Genomic DNA, 20,712 nt, shown 5'->3' with positions numbered 1-20,712 from the left:
TCTTGCTGTGTGACAGATTAGCCCAAAACATAGCCGCTTATAGCAGACATTTATTATCTCACAGTTTCTGTGGTTAGGAATTTGGAAGTAGCTTAGCCGTCTGGTTTTGGTTCAGGGTTCTTCATGAAGTTGCAATCAAGTTGTCAGAGCTGTAGTCATCTGAATCTGGAAGATTCCAATTTCATTCATGCAGTAGTTGATAGGCCTCAGTTTCTTCCTGGCTATTGACCAGGTGCTTCGTTTCTCACTTTGAGAGCCTTTCTCTAGGCTGCCTGGATGTCCTCACAGCCTGGCAGCTGGCTTCTCCAGAGTGAACTGAGGGAGAGAGCCTAAGGTGGAAGCTGCAGTGTTTTATAACCTAATCTTGAAAGTGACATGCCATCACCTCTGATGCTTTCTCTTGGTCACACAGACCAACCCTCGTGTAATGTGGGAGGGGGCTACACAAGGATGTAGATATTCAAAAGTGGAGATTTGGGAGGACCATCTTGGAGGCTGGCTAGCAAACAAGATATTTCAATTATAATAATAAATGTAAATGGGTTTACTTACATTATTAAAGGATTACTTATTAAAAGAGTCTCAGATTGGGTAAACAAAATAACAGACCTACTATATAGCCTTTTACATAAGACACTTCCAAACAGAATGACGAGGAAACATTTCAAGTAAATATGTCAAGAATATATGCTAGATATATACTAACACAAAAAAATAGTTTAGCATTATTAGTCTAAGCCCCAATAGGAATCAAGGTTTAAAGCATTAAAAATGACAGTGGGATTTTGTATTTTGACAAAAGTAATGGTCTTAAAAATGGTATAACAGGAGCGATCTTACATATACTTAATAGTGTTGTTTCAAAATATGTAAAGCATAATGTTAAATACAAGAAATTAAGGTCTTGGGAGACTTTATTTATTTTTGGATTTTGAATTTTATTTTTTTATACAGCAGGTTCTTATTAGTTATCCGTTTTATACATATTAGTATATATATGTCAATCCCAATCTCAAGGTCTTGGGAGACTTTAAACACTTCTCTTAGATGGCCAATCAAGCATAAAAACTTCAGACTGTAGTTGACCTGTATATCACTGATAACAAAATTGACCTTGGATTTATAACCCTGTGTCCAAGAGAGAATACATAATATTAATTCTTTAAAATTTTTAAATTGAGAAACATAATGTACATATAGAAAAATGCATAAAAGTTGTAGTTGTATACATTATGTCCACTTTCTGTGAGACACTCTTATAATGATCATATACATTAGGTGGTAGTACATTTCTGGTATTTCAGAAATGTTTTATGTATCCTTCTTGGTCATAACTACCCCCAGTAGAAACCACTTTCTGACTTTTATGGTAGTTATTTCTTTGCTTTTATTTAGATTTTTACCCCCCTGTGCATGTATCCCTAAACAGTAAAGTTTAGTTTTGCCTTGTTTTGAACATTCTGTCTATAGAATCATGCAGTATTTTGGGTCTTTTTTTTTTTTTTTTCCACTCAGTATTCTGGTGTAAGAGTCACCCTTGCTTTTGGTGTAGCTCTAGTTCATTTTAATTATATTTTATATTTCCTTGATTGAATACTTCCTAGTTTATTTATATTCATTCTTCTATTAATGGGCATTTGGATTATTTTCTGTTTGGAGCACTTATTAATAATGAAATGGCTATAAACAGTATCCCTGTACCTCATACCACACTGCCTCATTACCATAGCTTTGTGTCTTTGTATGTAAGCATGCATTTCTATAGGGTACATATCTAGGAATAGAATTGCTAGATCATTGGGTATACATCTCTTTACTAGGTAACGTTAGACTTTTTTTCAAAGTGATTGTACCAATTTACACTCCAGCCAGCAGTGTGGGATTTCTTGAGGCTTGATATTGTCAAACTTTAAAAATTTTACTAATCTAAGGGGTATATTATATATTTTTTATTGAGCTATAACTCGCATATCATAAAATTCACCTTTGTAAAGTGTAAAATTCAGTGGTCCTTAGTATATTCACAAAGTTGTATAACCACTACTACTAACTCCAGAACATTTTTACCACCCTAAAAAGAAAACCCCAACCCATTAACAGTCCTACTCCCTATTCTATCCTCCCCTCAACCCCTGGAAAACATTAATCTGCTTCCTGTCTCTATGTATTTGCCTGTTCTGGACATTTCATATAAGTGGAATCATACAATATGTGGTCTTTAGTTTTTGGTTTCACTTACAATAATCTTTTCAGGGTTCATCTATATTGTAGAAGTATCAGTACCTCATTTTTTATGGGTGAATAATATTCCACTGGGTGGCTATACCATATTTTATTTATTCATTTGTCTGTTGATGGACATTTGGGTTGTTCCCACTCTTTGGCTATTATGAATAATAATTCATAGACTGCAATAGACTGCTGCTATTGGCAGTCATGCGTAATTTTTTACATGGACATGTTTTCAGTTCTCATGGACATTTACCTGTGAGTAGAATCCCCAGGTCATTATGTAACTATGTTTAACTTTTCGAGGAGTGCCAAACTGTTTGACAAAGTGGTTGTAACCATTTTACATTCTTGCCAGCAGTGTGTGAAGTTCTGATTTCTCCACATCCTCACCAACACTCACTATTGTCTGTCTTTTTTTATTATACACACCATAGTAGGTGTGAAGAGGTATATCAATGGGGGATTTTTTTTCCCCCCACTGGAAAAGTTTTATTGAAAAAAAAATTATACAGGTAAGTTCTTGGTCTGACAGCAAGAAAAGTTTTAGTTCCCTAACAAGTTTCAGCATCTTTTCATATGCTTATTGGGCATTTGTATATCTTTTTAAAATCCTTTGCTCGTTTAAAAAAAATGGGATTATTTGTCTTTTATTGTTGTTTGAAATAGTTGTTAAATATATTTTGGATACTAGACCTTTATTAGGTATATAATTTTCAAGTATTTCCTCCCATTCTGTGGCCTTCCTTTTCACTTTCTTGATAGTGTCCTTTGAAGTACAGAAGTTTTAAATTTTGATGAAGTCTAATTTGTCTTTCTTTCTTTGGTTGCTTGTGCCTTTGTTATTATACCTAGGAAACCATTATCTAACCCACGGTCACGAAGATTTACACCTATGCTTCCTTCTTCTAAGAGTTTTATTTTTTACATTTTGGTCTTTGGTCCATTTTGAGATATTTTTGTATATGGTGTGAAGCAGGGGTCCATTTTCATTCTTTTGCATGTGGATATGCAGTAGCAATATGAGTTTGCAGTTGTCTCAGCACCGTTTGTTGAGAGACTGGTCCTTTTCCCTTGAATTATCTTGGCATCATTGTCAAATCATTGTGGTTTTAATTTGTAATTTTCTAATTACTAATGAGTTTGAGAACCTTTTTCTATATTTATGAGCCATTTGGATATTCTTTTATATTTAAATACCTATTGGAGTTTTGCCCTTTTTTTTGTTTGGGTTATCTGTTTTATCCTTATTGATTTCTAGTTCTTCTGTATTCTAGATGTGAGTCCTTTGTTGGTTGTATAAGTTGCAAATAGCTTTTCCCACTCAAGTTTGTCTGTTCCCTTTCTTGATATCTTAATGAACAGAACGTTCTTAAAGGTAATGTCATTCTTTTACTTTCAGAATAATATTTTTGGTGTCTTGATCAAGAAATGTTTTCTACCCCAAGTTTTCAAATGTATTTTCTGTACTATTTTCTACAAGTGTTATAGTTTTAACTTTCATGTTTTAGGTCTATAATCTACCTGGAATTGTTTTTTGGATATGGTATAAGGTAGCAGTCTTTTTTTCCCATGTGGATATGCAGTAGTCCCAGCGCCATTTGTTGAAATACCTGTCTATACCCTTTGCTATGCAATATCAGCTTTGCCATGAAACAGGCATCCTTATATGCATTGGTCTGTTTCTGGGCTCCTGTTCTCCACTACTCTATATTTCTCTCCCTGTACCAGCAAAACATTGCCTTATCATCACAGCTTTATAATAGTGTAGATATATGGTAGAACAAATCCTCCTCTCTTATTCATTTGCAGTAGTGTTTCTCAGTTCTTGTTTTGTATCCTTATTTCTCTTCTCTCTGTGTGTGTATATAATTTTATCATGGATTGTTTAGCTTTCCCCTCAGTTGAGTTTGCCTCTTCCTGGGACACTCCCACCAAGAACATTAATAAAAACCAAGAAATTCTAACCTGGGCAATCTTATCCCCCAGATTTTTCATTCATTGGGACTTTAGGGATATTTTTCCACAGGCAGCTAGTGAGACCAACCATCGCAATGACTGGCCATGCTGCCAAAATGAGTCTCCTTTGGTCATGCTGCCAAATGACCTCTCATTCTTTGATCCACTTCCAGAAAGCTACAGTAGAAACCTGGCTTGACGCCCACCTTGCTATAACAATTTTTATGCAAATAAGTACAAATATCCAAGCAAAACTCATACCTAACCTACTGGAGTAACATTCATTGGGCGAAACACATAGACTGGTGCAGTACTAGTTGCACTGGGCTCCACATTGCCTTTTCATCCTAGGACAGTGTACAGAGGTCTATCAGGACCATTTTTCTCACCCTGAGAAAGGGATTATGACCCTTGGGTTTTGAGATTTTTAAACTACTGTGTATAATTATATGCCAACAAATTGGATAACCTAGAACCTATTTTGATGGCTTAACATAAATTTTGAGGGAAGCAGCCCTTCCCTGGCATAATCAAGGGCTGGGATCCAAACCTTGCCAGATGTATGACATGGCATGCTAGTAGTAGAAATCTCCATGTCCACCTTTACTGTTGGGGAAGCACCAGCTCCTCCTTTGGCATGATAGGAAGGAGCTTGAGTCCCAAGCTTTGTGGGTGACCAGAATCGATTACACATTTAGCTGAGTCCAGTTGTTATGGAAGTTCATAGGAATCCAGCTTCTTTTCTGAGTGGCCAGAAGATCAGTTTTGGACAAAATGACCATACTCCGCACTTGTTAAACTCATTTATTAATTTTCAGAATTTCTCTGGCAATTATTTTTGATTTTGTATGTCCAGTATTATAGTTGGCCTTTAAAAAAATTACAGTTTTTGCTATGAACTTCCCTCTTAGTACTGCTTTTACTGCATCCCATAAGTTTTGGTATGCTGTGTTTTTGTTTGTATGAAGGTATTTTCTAATTTCTCTTTTGATTTCTTCTTTGACCCATTGGTTGTTCAAGAGTGTGTTGTTTAATTTTCGTATGTTTGTGAATTTTCCAGTTTTCCTTTTGTTAATTCTAATTTCATCCCATTGTGGTTGAAAAAGATACTTGGTATGATTTTAATCTTCTTGAATTTGTTAAGACTTGTTACCTAACGTGATCTATTCTGGAGAACATTCCCTGTGCACTTGAGAAGAATGTGTATTTTGCTGCTGTTGGGCAAAAAGTTCTGTATATGTCTGTTAGGTCAATGTAGTTCCAGCCCACTGCTTCCTTATTGATTTTCTGTCTGGATGTTTTATCCATTATTGAAAGTGGGGTATTGAAGTCTTCTACTATTATTGAATTGCTCTCTTTTCCCTTCAGATCTGTCAATGTTTGCTATATTTAGTTTTTTGAAAATTGTTTTGACTATTCTGGGTCCTTTATGTTTCCATATAATTTTAGGATCAGCTTTGAATTTCTACAACAAAAAGCCTGCTGGCATTTTGATAGGGATCGCATTGAATAGAATAGATCTATTTTGGATAAATCAATTTGGGAGAATTTCCATCTTGACAATATCTAGTCTTCCAGTCCATGAACAGAAATTGTTTCTCCATTTATTTAGATTTCTCAGCAGGGTTTTGTAGTTTTCAGTGTAAAAGTCTTGCATTGCTTTTATTAAATTTATTTCTAAGTATTTTACTCTTTCTGATGCTGCTGTGAATGGAATTGTTCTGTTAATTTTGTTTTGGATTAATTGTTGCCAATATATAGAAATCAGCAGTTGATTGTTGATTTTCACGTGTTGATCTTGTATCCTGTAACCTTGATATGGTCATTTATTTGTTCCATTTGTGTGTGTGTGTGTGTGTGTGTGTGTGTGTGTGTGTGTGTGTGTGTTATATTCCTTGGGATTTTCATGTACAGGATCATGTCATCTGAGAACAAATACAGTTTTACTTCTTCCTTTCCAAACTAGATGTCTTTAATTTCTTTTTTTCCTAATTGTACCATCTTGAACCTTCAGTACAATGTTGAATAGAAGTGGTGAAAGCAGATATCCTTGCCTTGTCCCTGATCTTAAGGGGAAAGCATTAAGCATGACGTTGACCATGGATTTTATGAAGATGCCCTTTATCAGTTTGAGGGGATTCCCTTCATTCTCTAGCCTTTTTGAGAGTATTTATCATAAATCGGTGTTAGATTTTGTTGACTGCTTTTTCTGTACCTGTTAAGATGATCATGTGGTTTCTGTCCTTTTTATTACTAATTTGGTATGTAACACAAAGTGATTTTCTTTTTTCTTTTTCCTTTTTTAAAATTGAGGTAGAATTGATTTACAATATTATATAAGTTTCAGGTGTACAACATAGTGATTCACAATTTTTAAAGGTTATACTCCATTTCTAGTCATTATCAAATCTTGTGTGTATTACCTGTGCTGCACAATATATCCTTGTAGCTTATTTTATGAATAATAGTTTGTGTCTCTTACTCTCCTACCCCTATATTGCCGCTCCCCCTTCCCTCTCCCTACTGGTAACCACTAGTTTGTTCTCTATATCTATGAGTCTTTTTCTTTTTTGTTATATTCACTAGTTTTATTTTTTAGATTCCACATATAAATGATATCATACAGTATTTGTCTTTCTCTGTCTGACTTATTTCACTTAGCATAATATCTTCCAAGTTCATCCATGTTGTTGCAAACAGTAAAATTTCATTTATTTTTATGGCCGAGTGGTATTCCATTGTGTATATATACGACATATTCTTTATCCATTCATCTGTTGATGGACACTTAGGTTGCTTCTATATTTTGGCTGTTGTAAATAATGCTGCTGTGAACACTGGGGTGCATATATCTTTTTGAATTAACGTTTTCCTTTTCTTTGAATATATCCCCAGGAGTGGAATTGCTGGATCATATGGTAGTTCTGTTTTTAGTTTTCTGAGGAGTCTCCATATTGTTTTCCATAGTGGCTGCACCAATTTATATTCCCACCAACAGTGTAGGAGGGTTCCCTTTTCTCCACACCATTCTCCACAGCATTTGTTATTTGTGGACTGTTTAATGTCTGTTATGGCAAGTATGAGCTGATATCTCATTGTGGTTTTGATTTGCATTTCTCTGATAACTAGTGATGTTGAGCATCTTTACATGTGCCTGTTGGCTATCTGTATGTCTTCTTTGGAATAATGACCATTCTGTACTTCTGCCCATTTTTAAATCAGGTTGTTTGTTTTTTTGTTTTTCTTAACATCTTTATTGGAGTATAATTGCTTTACAATGGTATGTTAGTTTCTGTTGTATAACAAAGTGAATCAGCTATACATATACATGTATCCCCATATCTCCTCCCTCTTGTGTCTCCCTCCCACCCTCCCTATCCCACCCCTCTAGGTGGACACAAAGCATGGAGCTGATCTCCCTGTGCTATGTGGCTGCTTCCCACTAGCTATGCCACTCTCTCACTTCTTCCCAGCTTACCCTTCCCACTCCCCGTGTCCTCAAGTTCATTCTCTACATCTGCATCTTTATTCCTGTCCTGCCCCTAGGTTCTTCAGAACCATTTTTTTTTTTTTTTTTAGAATCCACATATATGTGTTAGCATACGGTATTTGTTTTTCTCTCTCTGACTTACTTCACTCTGTATGACAGACGTTAGGTCCATCCACCTCACTACAAATAACTCAATTTCGTTTCTTTTTATGGCTGAGTAATATTCCATTGTATATATGTGCCACATCTTCTTTATCCATTCATCTGTCGATGGACACTTAAGTTGCTTCCATGTCCTGGCTATTGTAAATAGAGCTGCAATGAACATTGTGGTACATGACTCTTCTTGAATTATGGTTTTCTCAGGGTATATGCCCAGTAGTGGGATTGCTGGGTCATATGGTAGTTCTATTTTTAGTTTTTTAAGGAACCTCCATACTGTTCTCCATAGTGGCTGTATCAATTTACGTTCCCCTCAACAGTGCAAGAGGGTTCCCTTTTCTCCACACCCTCTCCAGCATTTATTGTTTGTAGATTTTCTGATGATGGTCATTCTGATTGGTGTGAGGTGATAGCTCATTGTGGTTTTGATTTGCATTTCTCTAATGAGTAGTGATGTTGCGCATCCTTTCATGTGTTTGTTGTCAATCTGTATATCTTCTTTGGAGAAATGTCTATTTAGGTCTTCTGCCCATTTTTGGATTGGGTTGTTTTTTGATATTGAGCTGCATGGGCTGCTTGTATATTTTGGAGATTAATCCTTTGTCAGTTGCTTCGTTTGCAAATATTTTCTCCCATTCTGAGGGTTGTCTTGTTTATGTTTTCGTTTGCTGTGCAAAAGCTTTTAAGTTTCATTAGGTCCCATTTGTTTATTTTTGTTTTTATTTATCTTTCTCTAGGAGGTGGGTCAAACAGGATCTTGCTGTGATTTATGTCATAGAGTGTTCTGCCTGTGTTTTCCTCTAAGAGATTTATAGTGCCTGGCCTTATATTTAGGTCTTTAATCCATTTTGAGGTTTTTTTGTGTGTATGGTGTTAGGGAGTGTTCTAATTTCATTCTTTTACATTTAGCTGTCCTGTTTTCCTAGCACCACTTATTGAAGAGGTTGCCTCTTCTCCATTGTATATTCTTGCCTCCTTTATCAAAGATAAGGTGACCATATGTGCGTGATTTATCTCTGGGCTTTCTCTCCTGTTCCATTGATCTATATTTCTGTGTTTGTGCCAGTACCATACTGTCTTGATTACTGTAGCTTTGTAGTATAGTCTGAAGTCCGGGAGCCTGATTCCTCCAGCTCCATTTTTCTTTCTCACGATTGCTTCGGGTATTCGGGGTCTTTTGTGTTTCTATACAGATTGTGAAATTTTTGTTCTAGTTCTGTGAAAAATGCCGTTGGTAGTTTGCTAGGGATTGCGTTGAATCTGTAGATTGCTTTGGGTAGTATAGTCATTTTCACAATGTTGACTCTTCCAATCCAAGAATATGGTATATCTCTCCATATGTTTGTATCATCTGTAATTTCTTTCATCAGTGTCTTATAGTTTTCTGCATACAGGTCTTTTGTCTCCAGGTAGATTTATTCCTAGGTATTTTATTCTTTTTGTTGCAATGGTAAATGGGAGTGTTTCCTTAATTTCTCTTTCAGATTTTTCATCATTAGCGTATAGGAATGCAAGAGATTTCTGTGCATTAATTTTGTATCCTACTACTTTACCAAATTCATTGATTAGCTCTAGTAGTTTTCTGATGGCATCCTTAGGATTCTCTATGTATAGTATCATGTCATCTTCAAACAGTGACAGTTTTACTTCTTTTCCAATTTGGATTCCTTTTATTTCTTTTTCTTCTCTGATTGCTGTGGCTAAAACTTCCAAAACTATGTTGAATAATAGTGATGACAGTGGTCAACCTTGTCTTGTTCCTGATCTTAGTAGAAATGCTTTCAGTTTTTCACCATATGGCCTTTATTATTTTGAGGTAAGTTCCCTCTCTGCCCACTTTCTGGAGGGTTTTTATTATAAACCGGTGTTGAATTTTGTCAAAAGCTTTTTCTGTGTCTGTTGAGATGATCATGTGGTTTTTCTCCTTTAATTTGTTAATATGGTGTATCACATTGATTGATTTGCATATATTGAAGAATCCTTGCATTCCTGGCATAAACCCCACTTGATCATGGTGCATGAGCCTTTTAATGTGCTGTTGGATTCTGTTTGCTAGTATTTTGTTGAGGATTTTTGCATCTGTGTTCATTAGTGATACTGGCCTGTAGTTTTCTTTTTTGTGACATCTTTGTCTGGTTTTGGTATCAGGGTGATGGTGGCCTCGTAGAATGAGTTGGGGAGTGTTCCTCCTTCTGCTATATTTTGGAAGAGTTTGAGAAGGATAGGTGTTAGCTCTTCTCTAAATGTTTGATAGAATTCACCTGTGAAGCCATCTGGTCCTGGGCTTTTGTTTGTTGGAAGAGATTTTTAATCACAGTTTCAATTTCAGTGCTTGTGACTGGTCTGTTTATATTTGCTGTTTCTTCCTGGTTCAGTCTCAGAAGGTTGTGATTTTCTAAGAATTTGTCCATTTCTTCTAGGTTGTCCATTTTATTGGCATATAGTTGCTTGTAGTAATCTCTCATGATCCTTTGTATTTCCGCAGTGTCAGTTGTTACTTCTCCTTTTTCATTTCTAATTCTGTTGATTTGAGTCTTCTCCCTTTTTTTCTTTGTGAGTCTGGCTAATGGTTTATCAATTTTGTTTAACTTCTCAAAGAACCAGCTTTTAGTTTTATTGATCTTTGCTATCATTTCCTTCATTTCTTTTTCATTTATTTCTGATCTTATCTTTATGATTTCTTTCCTTCTGCTAACTTTGGGGTTTTTTTGTTCTCTTTTCTCTAATTGCTCTAGGTGTAAGGTTAGGTTCTTTATTTGAGGTGTTTCTTGAGGTAGGATTGTATTGCTATAAACTTCCCTCTTAGAACTGCTTTTTCTGAATCCCATAGGTTTTGGGTCATCGTGTTTTCATTGTCATTTGTTTCTAGGTATTTTTTGATTTCCTCTTTGATTTATTCAGTTATCTCTTGGTTATTTAGTAGTGTATTGTTTAGCCACCATGTGTTTGTATTATTTTACAGATTTTTTTTCCTGTAATTGATATCTAGTCTCATAGCGTTGTGGTCAGAAAAGATACTTGATATGGTTTCAGTTTTCATAAATTTACCAAGGCTTGATTTGTGACCCAAGATATGATCTATCCTGGAGAATGTTCCATGAGCACTTGAGAAGAACGTGTATTCTGTTGTTTCTGGATGGAATGTCCTATAAATATCAATTAAGTCTATCTTGTTTAATGTATCATTTTTTTAATTGTTTTTTGTTTGTTTGTGGTATGCAGGCCTCTCACTGTTGTGGCCTCTCCCGCTGCGGAGCACAGGCTCCGGGTGCGCAGGCCCAGCGGCCATGGCTCACAGGCCCAGCCACTCCGCGGCACGCGGGATCCTCCCGGACCGGGGCATGAACCTGCGTCCCCTGCATCGGACGGACTCCCAACCATTGCATCACCAGGGACGCCCTAATGTATCATTTAAAGCTTGTGTTTCCTTATTTATTTTCATTTTGGATGATCTGTCCCTTGGTGAATGTGGGGTGTTAAAGTCCCCTATTATTATCGTGTTACTGATTGATTTCCCCTTTTATGGCTGTTAGCATTTGCCTTATGTATTGAGGTGCTCTTATGTTGGGTTCATAAATATTTACAACTGTTATATCTCTTTCTTGGATTGATCCCTTGATCATTATGTAGTGTCCTTCTTTGTCTCTTGTAATACTCTTTATTTTAAAGTCTATTTTGTCTGATACAAGAATTGCTACTCCAGCTTTCTTTTGATTTCCATGTACATGGAATTTCTTTTTCCATTCCCGCACTTTCATTCTGTATGTGTCCTTAGGTCTGAAATGGGTTTCTTGTAGACAGTAAATATACGGGTCTTGTCTTTGGATCCATTCAGCCAGTCTATGTCTTTTGGTTGGAGCATTTAATCCATTTACCTTTAAGGTAATTATCGATATGTATGTTGCTATTACCATTTTCTTAATTGTTTTGGGTTTGTTATTGTAGGTCTTTTCCTTGTTTTGTGTTTCCTGCCTGGAGAAGTTCCTTTAGCATTTGTTGTAAAGCTGGTTTGGTGGTGCTGAATTACCTTAGCTTTTGCTTGGCTGTAAAGGTTTTAATTTCTCCATTGAATCTGAATGAGATCCTTGCTGGATAGAGTAATCTTGGTTGTAGGTTTTTCCTTTTCATCACTTTAAGTATGTCCTACCACACCCTTCTGGCTTGCAGAGTTTCTGCTGAGAAATCAGCTGTTAACCTTATGGGGATTCCCTTGTATGTTATTTGTTGATTTTCTCTTTTAATATTTTTTCTTCGTATTTAATTTTTGATAGTTTGATTAATATGAGTCTTGGCATGTTTCTCCTTGGATTTATTCTGTATGGGACTCTGTGCTTCTTGGACTTGATTGACTATTTCCTTTCCCATATTAGGGAAGTTTTCAACTATAATCTCTTCAAATATCTTCCCACTCTGTTTCTTTTTCTCTTCTTCTTCTGGGACCCCTATAATTTGAATGTTGGTGCGTTTAATGTTGTCCCAGAGGTCTCTGAGACTGTCCCCAATTCTTTTCGTTCTTGTTTCTTTATTTCTGCTCTGTGGTAGTAATTACCACTATTTTATATTCCAGGTCACTTATCCATTCTTCTGCCTCAGTTTTTCTGCTATTGATTCCTTCTAGAGAATCTTAAATTTCATTTATTGTGTTGTTCATCATTGTTTGTTTGCTCTTTAGTTCTTCCAGGTCCTTGTTAAACTTTTCTTGTATTTTCTCCATTCTATTTCCAAGAATTTGGATCATTTTGCTATCATTACTCTGAATTATTTTTCCGGTAGACTGCCTATTTCCTCTTCATTTGTTTGGTCTGGTGGGTTTTTACCTTTCTCCTTCATATGCTGTGTATTTGTCTGTCTTCTCATTTTGCTTAACTTACTGCGCTTGGAATCTCCTTTTCCCAGGCTGCAGATTCGTTGTTCCCATTGTTTTTGGTGTCTGCCCCCAGTGGGTAAGGTTGGTCCAGTGGGTTGTGTAGGCTTCCTGGTGGAGGGGACTGGTGCCTGTGTTCTGGTGGATGAGGCTGGATCTTGTCTTTCTGGTGGGCAGTATCGCGTCTGGTGGTGTGTTTTGGGGTGTCTGTGACCTTATTATGATTTTAGGCAGCCTCTCTGCTAATGGGTGGGGTTGTGTTCCTGTCTTGCTAGTTGTTTGGTATGGGGTGTCGAGACCTGTAGCTTGCTGGTCATTGAGTGGAGCTGGGTCTTAGCGTTGAGATGGAGATCTCTGGGAGAGCTTTCGCTGTTTGATATTACATGGGGCCGGGAGGTCTCTGGTGGTCCAATGTCCTGAACTTGGTGCTCCCACATAAGAGGCTCAGGCCTGACACCCGGCCAGAGCACCAAGACCCTGTCAGCCACACAGCTCAGCAGAAAAGGGAGAAAGAAAAAGAAAGAAAAAATAAAACAAAGTTATTAAAATAAAAAATTATTAAAAATAAAAAAGTACTAAAAAAAAGGAGAGCAACCAAACCAATAAACAAATCCACCAATGATAACAAGCAGTAAAAACTATGCTAAAAAAAAAAAGTGGACAGACAGAACCCTAGGACAAGTGGTAAAAGCAAAGGTATACAGACAAAATCACAGAAAGAAGCATACACACATACACACTCACGAAGAGAGAAAAAGGAAAAAATATATATATATCTATATAAAAAAAATATATATATATATAAAAGGAAGAGAGTAACCAAATCAGTAAACAAATCTGCGAATGATAATAAGCTCTAAATATTAAACTAAGATAAACATAAAATCAGAAACAAATTAGATGCCGAAAGCAAACCCCATTCTACAGTTGCTCCCAAAGTCCACCACCTCAATTTTGGGATAATTCGTTGTCTATTCAGGTTTTCCACAGATGCAGGGTACATCAAGTTTATTGCTCCTGAGGCTTCTAGGAGAAATTTCCCCTTCTCTTCTTTGTTCACACAGCTCCTGGGGTTCAGCTTTGGATTTGGCCCTCCCTCTGCGTTTAGGTCGCCTGAGGGCTTCTGTTCCCTTTTGGGAAGTCTGAGGTCTTCTGCCAGTGTTCAGTAGGAGTTGTTACACATGTAGATGTATTTTTGATGTATTTGTGGGGAGGAGGGTGATCTCCACGTCTTACTCCTCTGCCATTTTGAAGGTCCTCATTTTCTGATGTTAAATCAATTTTGTTTGCATTCTTGGGAAAAATGCTACTTGATTATGATATATAATTCTTTTTATGTATTGGTGGATTCAGGTTGCTGATAATTTGTTAAGGAGTTCATATGTCTATGTCAGGAGGGATATTGGTCTGTTGTTTTCTGAGAATTTGTCAGGCTTTGTTATCCAGGTAATAATGGCATCACATCATTAGCTGGGAGGTAGTGTACCCTCATTTATGTTATAAAAGAGTTTGTGAAGGATTGGTATTATTTCTTAAATATTTGATAGAATTAACCAATGAAGCTGTTGTGACCTTTGCTTTTTTTTGAGGGAAGTTTTTGGGGTTTTTTGCGGTACGCGGGCCTCTCACTGCTGTGGCCTCTCCAGTTGTGGAGCACAGGCTCCGGACGTGCAGGCTCAGTGGCCATGGCTCACAGGCCCAGCTGCTCCGTGGCATGTGGGATCTTCCCGGACCGGGGCACGAACCCTGTTCCCTGCATCGGCAGGCGGACTCTCAACCACTGCGCCACCAGGGAAGCCCTTGAGGGAAGATTTTAAGTAACTAACTCATAGGTCTGTTTAGATTCTATATTTCTTTGTAAGTCAGGTTTGGTAGTTTGGTATTTCTAGGGATTTTGCCATTTCATCTAAGTTATCTAATTTGTTGGTATATAGTTGTTTATAATATTCTCTTATAATCATTTAAATTCCTTTAGGGTCAGTAGTGTTGTCCTTTACTTCATTCCTGAGTTTGGTAATTTGTATTCTTCACTTTTTTTTTCCTTGTTTAGTCTAGCTAAAGGTTTGTCAATTTTGTTGAATTTTTCCAAAGAACTAGCTTTGTGTTTCGTTCATTTTTTTTATTGTTATTTTTCTGCATTCTAGTCCATCGATCTTTTCTCCGATCTTTATTTACTTTCTTCTTGCTGTGGACTTGGTTTACTCTTCTTTTTCTAATTTCTTTATTGTGGATACTTAGGTTACTGATTTGAGACCTTTCTTCTTTTCTGGTATAGGTGTTTAGAGCTATAAATTTCCCTCCAAGCATTGTTTTGGCTACATCTCATAAATTTTGATTTACTGTGTTTTTGTTGTCATTCTGTTTCAGATTTTTTCTTGTTTTCCATTTGATTTATTCTGGATACATGGGTTACTTAGAAATAAGTTGTTTAATTTCCAAATATTGGGGATTTCCTTTATTTTCTGTTGCTAATTTATAATTTACTTCAGTCGTGGCTGGGGAATATGCTTTGGTGATTTCTATCCTTTTAAATGTATTGAGACTTATTTTATGACTGGCATTTAATCTGTCTTTGAGAACTGTCCATATGCACTTGAAAAGAATGTATTTTATAGTCACTGGGTTGAATGTTCTAGGTTGAGTTGAGGAATTAAATTGTTCAGGTCCTCTATATCCTTGATGATTTTGTCTAGTTGTTCTGTCAGCTATTGGGTAGGTATAGACATCTCCAGCTCTTATTGTTAAAAGATCTATTTCTCCTTTAGTGTTAAGTTTTTTTGTTTTGTTTTGTTTTTGTTTTTTGTGGTACGCGGGCCTCTCACTGCTGCGGCCCCTCCTGTCGTGGAGCACAGGCTCTGGACGCGCAGCCCAGTGGCCATGGCTCATGGGCCCAGCCGCCTCGCGGCACATGGGATCCTCCCGGACCGGGGCACGAACCCACGCCCCCTGCACTGGCAGGCAGACTCCCAACCACTGCACCACCAGGGAAGCCCTAGTGTTAAGTTTTGTTTCATATATTTTGAGGCTCTGTTGTTAAGTGTGTATATGTTTATCACTGTTATATCATCCTGATGTATTGAGCAGCTTCTCATTATGTCTCTTTTTGTTTCTTGTAATATTTTGTCTTAAATTCTCTGTCTGATATTAATATAGCCACTCCTGATCTCTTACGATTAGTTTGCATGGCATACCTTTTGCCATCATTTTACTTTCATCTCATTTGTATCTTTGAATCTAATGTGTATCTCTTGTAGACGGCACATAGTTTGATTTTGCTTTTTTATCCTGTCTGGCAATCTCTATCTTTTGGTTGGGGTGTTTAGACCTTTCATATTTAATATAATTATTGACATGGTTGTATTTACCTTCGCCATTTTGCTGTTTTTTCTATAGAAGTGTCTGTCTTTTTTGTTCCTCTCTTCCTCTTTGACTGCCTCCTTTTGTGTTAAATAAAATTTTCATTGAATCATTTTAATTTCTCTGTCAATATTTTTACTGTTTAAAAAGTTGTTTCTCGGGCTTCCCTGGTGGTGCAGTGGTTGGCGGTCTGCCTGCCGATGCAGGGGACATGGGTTCGTGCCCCGGTCTGGGAGGATCCCACATGCCACGGAGCGGCTAGGCCCATGGGCCATGGCCGCTGGGCCTGCACGTCCGGAGCCTGTGCTCTGCAACGGGAGAGACCACAGCAGTGAGAGGCCCACGTACCGCAAAAAAAGAAAAAAAAAGTTGTTTCCCTGGGAATTAGAATATGCATTTTAATTTACCATGATCTACTTCAGATTAAGGCTAATTTAATTTTCGTAAAATATAGAATCTTTGCTCCAGTATAGTTCTGTTCTCTCCCTGCTCCTGTTTGCTATTATTGTCATGTATATTACATGTATGTGCATTATCCAATAATGCAGTGTTATAATTATTTTTATACAATTTTATGTCCTTTAATTAGTTAAGAGAAATGAAAAAATTATTTGTAGAATAATTTATATTAACTCACATATTTACCATTTCTGGTGCACTTTATTTCTCATTGATTATTCATGTCACTGGAGTCAGTCTTTCAGTTTAACAGACTTCGTTTAGTATTTTTTATAAATCAGGTATGTTAGCAATACATTGTCTCAGTCACTGCTTATCTGGGAATGTCCTTTTATTAGCCTTCATTTTTGGAACATAGTTCTGCTGGATAGAGAATTTTTATCTTTTTATTTCAACACTTTGAATATGGCATTCTCTATTTCATTGTTTCAGGTGAAAAGCCACTAATTGTATTGTTGCTCCCCTGTACAATGTGATGAGTAGCTTTTATCTTGCTTCTGTCAAGATTTTCTCTTTGTCTTATGCTTTCAGCACTTTGATTATGGTGTGTCTATATGTGGATCTTTTTTTATTTTTCCAACTTGGGATTTGTTGAGCTTCTCAAGTGTGTAGATTAATATTTTTAACAAATTTTGGTAGTTTTTGGTCATTATTTGTCAGGATATTCCTTCTGTCCCTTTGTCTCTCTCCTTTCTTTCTGGGCCTCCTATCATGAAAATGTTGGTACACTTAGTCATATTCCATAGGTCTCCAAGGCTCTGGTTTTTTTTTCCTTCATTCTTTATTTTCCTCAGCTAGATTATCTCAGTTTAACCTATCCTCAAGTTTTCTGGCTTTTTCTACTGTCAGTGCAAATCAGCTGTTGAATTGCAGATTTGAATTTTTTAAAACTTGTTTCTGAACTCTCAGTTTTTTAAAAATTGAAGTACAGTTGATTTACACTACTGTGTTTCAGGTGTACAACAAAGTGATTCTTTTTTATGGCTGAGTAATCGTGTGTGTGTGTGTGTGTGTGTGTGTGTGTGTGTGTGTGTATTTTATATATATATGCATATTACCTCTTCTTTATCCATTCATCTGTTGATGGATACTTAGGTTGCTTCCATGTCTTGGCTGTTGTAAATAATGCTGCTATGAACATTGGGGTGCATGTATCTTTTCGAATTAGAGTTTTTGTCTTTTCTGGTTATATGCCCAAGAATAGGATTGCTGGATCATTTGGTAGCTCTATTTTTAGTTTTTTAAGGAACCTCCATACTGTTTTCCCTACTTACTGGTTGCACCAGTTTACATTCCCACCAACAATGTAGGAGGGTTCCCTTTTCTCCACACCCTCTCCAGCATTTATTATTTATAGACTTTTTTTTTTTTTTTGCGGTACACGGGCCTCTCACTGCTGTGGCCTCTCCAGTTGTGGAGCACAGGCTCCGGACGCGCAGGCTCAGCGGCCATGGCTCACGGGCCCAGCTCCTCCGTGGCATGTGGGATCTTCCCGGACTGGGGCACGAACCCGTGTCCCCTGCATCAGCAGGCGGACTCTGAACCACTGCACCACCAGGGAAGCCCTATTTATAGACTTTTTGATGATAGCCATTCTGAGTGGTGTAAAGCGATACCTCCTTGTGGTTTTGATTTGCATTTAATTAGTGATATTGACCATCTTTTCATATGCATGTTGGCCATCTGTATATCTTCTTTGGAAAAATGTCTATGTCATCTGCTCATTTTTTGATTGGGTTGTTTGTTTTTTTGATATTGAGTTTTATGAGCTGTTTGTATATTTTGGAAATTAACCCCTTGTCAGTCACATTGTTTGCAAGTATTTTCTCACATTCTATAGGTTGTATTTTCATTTCGTTGATGGTTTCCTTTGCTATGCAGAAGCTTTTAAGTTTGATTAGGTCCCATTTGTTTATTTTTGGTTTTTTTTTCTTTTGCCTTGGGAGACTAGTCTAAGAAAATATTGCTACTATTTATGTCAGAGAATGTTTTGCCTGTCTTCTCTTCTAGGAGTTTTACGGTGTCACATCCTATATGTGTCTTTAAAGCATTTTGAGTTTATTTTTGTATATGATGTGAAGGAGTGTTCTAATTTCATTGATTTACAAATAGCTGTCCAGCTTTCCCAACACCATTTGCTGAAGGCACTGTGTTTTCTCCATCGTATATTCTTGCCTCCTTTGCTGAAGATTAATTGTATGGGTTTGTTTCTGGGCTCTCTATTCTGTTGCATTGATCTATATGTCTGCTTTTGTGCCAATACCACAGTATTTTGATTAGTGTAGCTTTGTAGTATTGTCTGAAGTCTGGGAGAGTTATACCTCCAGCTTTATTCTTTTTCCTCAGAATTGCTTTGCCAATTCGGGGCCTTCTGTGATTCCATATAAATTTTAGGATTATTTGTTCTAGTTCTGTGAAAACTGTCATGGGTAATTTGATAGATATAGCATTAAATCTGTAGATTGCTTTCAGTAGTATGGCCATTTTAATAATATTAATTCTTCCAGTCCAAGAGCATGGGATATCTCTTCATTTCTGTGAATCATCTTCAGTTTCCTTTATCAGTGTTTTAGAGTTATCAGCATATAGGTCTTTCACCTCCTTGGTTAGGTTTATTCCTGTGTTTTTGTGTGTGTTTGTGTGTGTTTAGTGCGATTTTAAACTTTTTTTTTTTTTTTTTACTTTCTGATATTTCATTGTTACTGTAAAGAAGTGCAGCAGATTTCTGTATATTAATCTTGTACCGTGCTACCTTGCTGAATTCATTTATTAGTTCTAATAGTTTTTGTGTGGAGTCTTTAGGGTTTTCTGTATAGAGTATTGTGTCATCTGCATATAATGACAATTTTACCTCTTCCCTTCCAATTTGGATACCTTTTATTTCTTTTTCTTGTCTGGTTGCTGAGGCTAGGACTTCCAAAAATATGTTGAATAGCAGTGGTAAGAGTGGGCACCCTTGTCTTGTTCCAGAATTTAGTGGGAAGGCTTTCAGCTTTTCACTGTTGAGTATTGTGTTGGCTCTGGGTTTGTCATAAATGGTTTTTATTGAGATGTATTTCCCCTATACCCACTTCAGTGAGAGTTTTCATCGTGAATGGATGTTGAATTTTATCACATGCTTTTTTTCTATCATTGAGATGATCATGTGGTTTTTGTCGTTTCTTTTGTTGATGTGGTATATCACGTTGATTGATTTGCATATGTTGAACCATCTTTGTGACCCTGGTAAGAATCCAACTTGATCATGGTGTATGATCCTTTATATGTGTTGTTGGAGTTGGCTTGCTTAAATTTTGTTGAGGACTTTTGCATCTCTATTTGTCAAAGATATTGGCCAGTAATTTTCTTTTTTTTGTAGTGTCTTTGTTTTTGGTATCAGGGTGATGGTGGCTGCATAAACTGACTTTGGGAGTGTTTCCTCCTCTTAAATCTTTTGGAATAATTTGAGAAGGATAGGTATACGTTCCTCTTTGTATGTTTGGTTGAATTCCCCAGTTAAGCCATCTGGTCCTGGATTTTGTTTGTGGGGAGTTTTTTTAGTTTTTTTGTTTGTTTTTTATTACAGATTCTATTTCACTTCTAGTGATTGGTCTGTTCAATTTATGTTTCTTCTTGATTCAATTCTGGCTGTTTCTAAAACCTTTTCTGTTTCTTCTCGGTTGTTCAATTTGTTGGTTTATAACTTCATAGTATTTTCTTATGACTTTTTGTATTTCTGCAGTATTGGTTGTTATTTCTCATTTCTTATTTTGTTTATTTGGGTCTTCTCTCTTTTCTTCTTGTTAGCCTGGCTAGAGGTTTGTCGATTTTGTTTATCCTTTCAAAAAAACTAGCTCTTGGTTTTATCGAGCTTTTCTATTGTTGTTTTGATCTCTATTTTATTTATTTCCTCTCTGATCTTTATTATTTCCTTCCTTTTAATGACTTTGGCTTTTGTTTATTTTTCTTTTTTCTAATTCTTTTAGGTGGTAGGTTAGGTTATTTGCTTGAGATTTTACTTGTTGCTCAAGAAAGGCCTGTATGTATCGCTCTGAATTTCCCTCTTTGAACTACTTCTGCTGCATCACATAGATTTTGTAAGGTTGTGTTTTCATTGTCATTTGTCTCAAGGTATTTTCTGATTTCCTCTTTGATGTCATTGTTGACTCATTGGTTTTTTAGTAGGATGTTGTTTAGTCTCCGTGTGATTTTT

General features: G+C 36.6%; 1 protein-coding gene across 2 annotated transcripts in view; it reads left to right on the top strand.

Moving 5' to 3' along the window:
• COPG2 (COPI coat complex subunit gamma 2) overlaps nucleotides 1-20,712 on the top strand; it is a 129,705-nt gene that overhangs the window by 39,863 nt on the left and 69,130 nt on the right. The gene's annotated exons all lie outside the window — the stretch shown is intronic.

Source organism: Tursiops truncatus, chromosome 9 (genome assembly GCF_011762595.2).
Source record: "Tursiops truncatus isolate mTurTru1 chromosome 9, mTurTru1.mat.Y, whole genome shotgun sequence".
Lineage (NCBI taxonomy): Eukaryota > Metazoa > Chordata > Mammalia > Artiodactyla > Delphinidae > Tursiops > Tursiops truncatus.
This window is presented reverse-complemented; position numbering and strand designations above follow the sequence as displayed.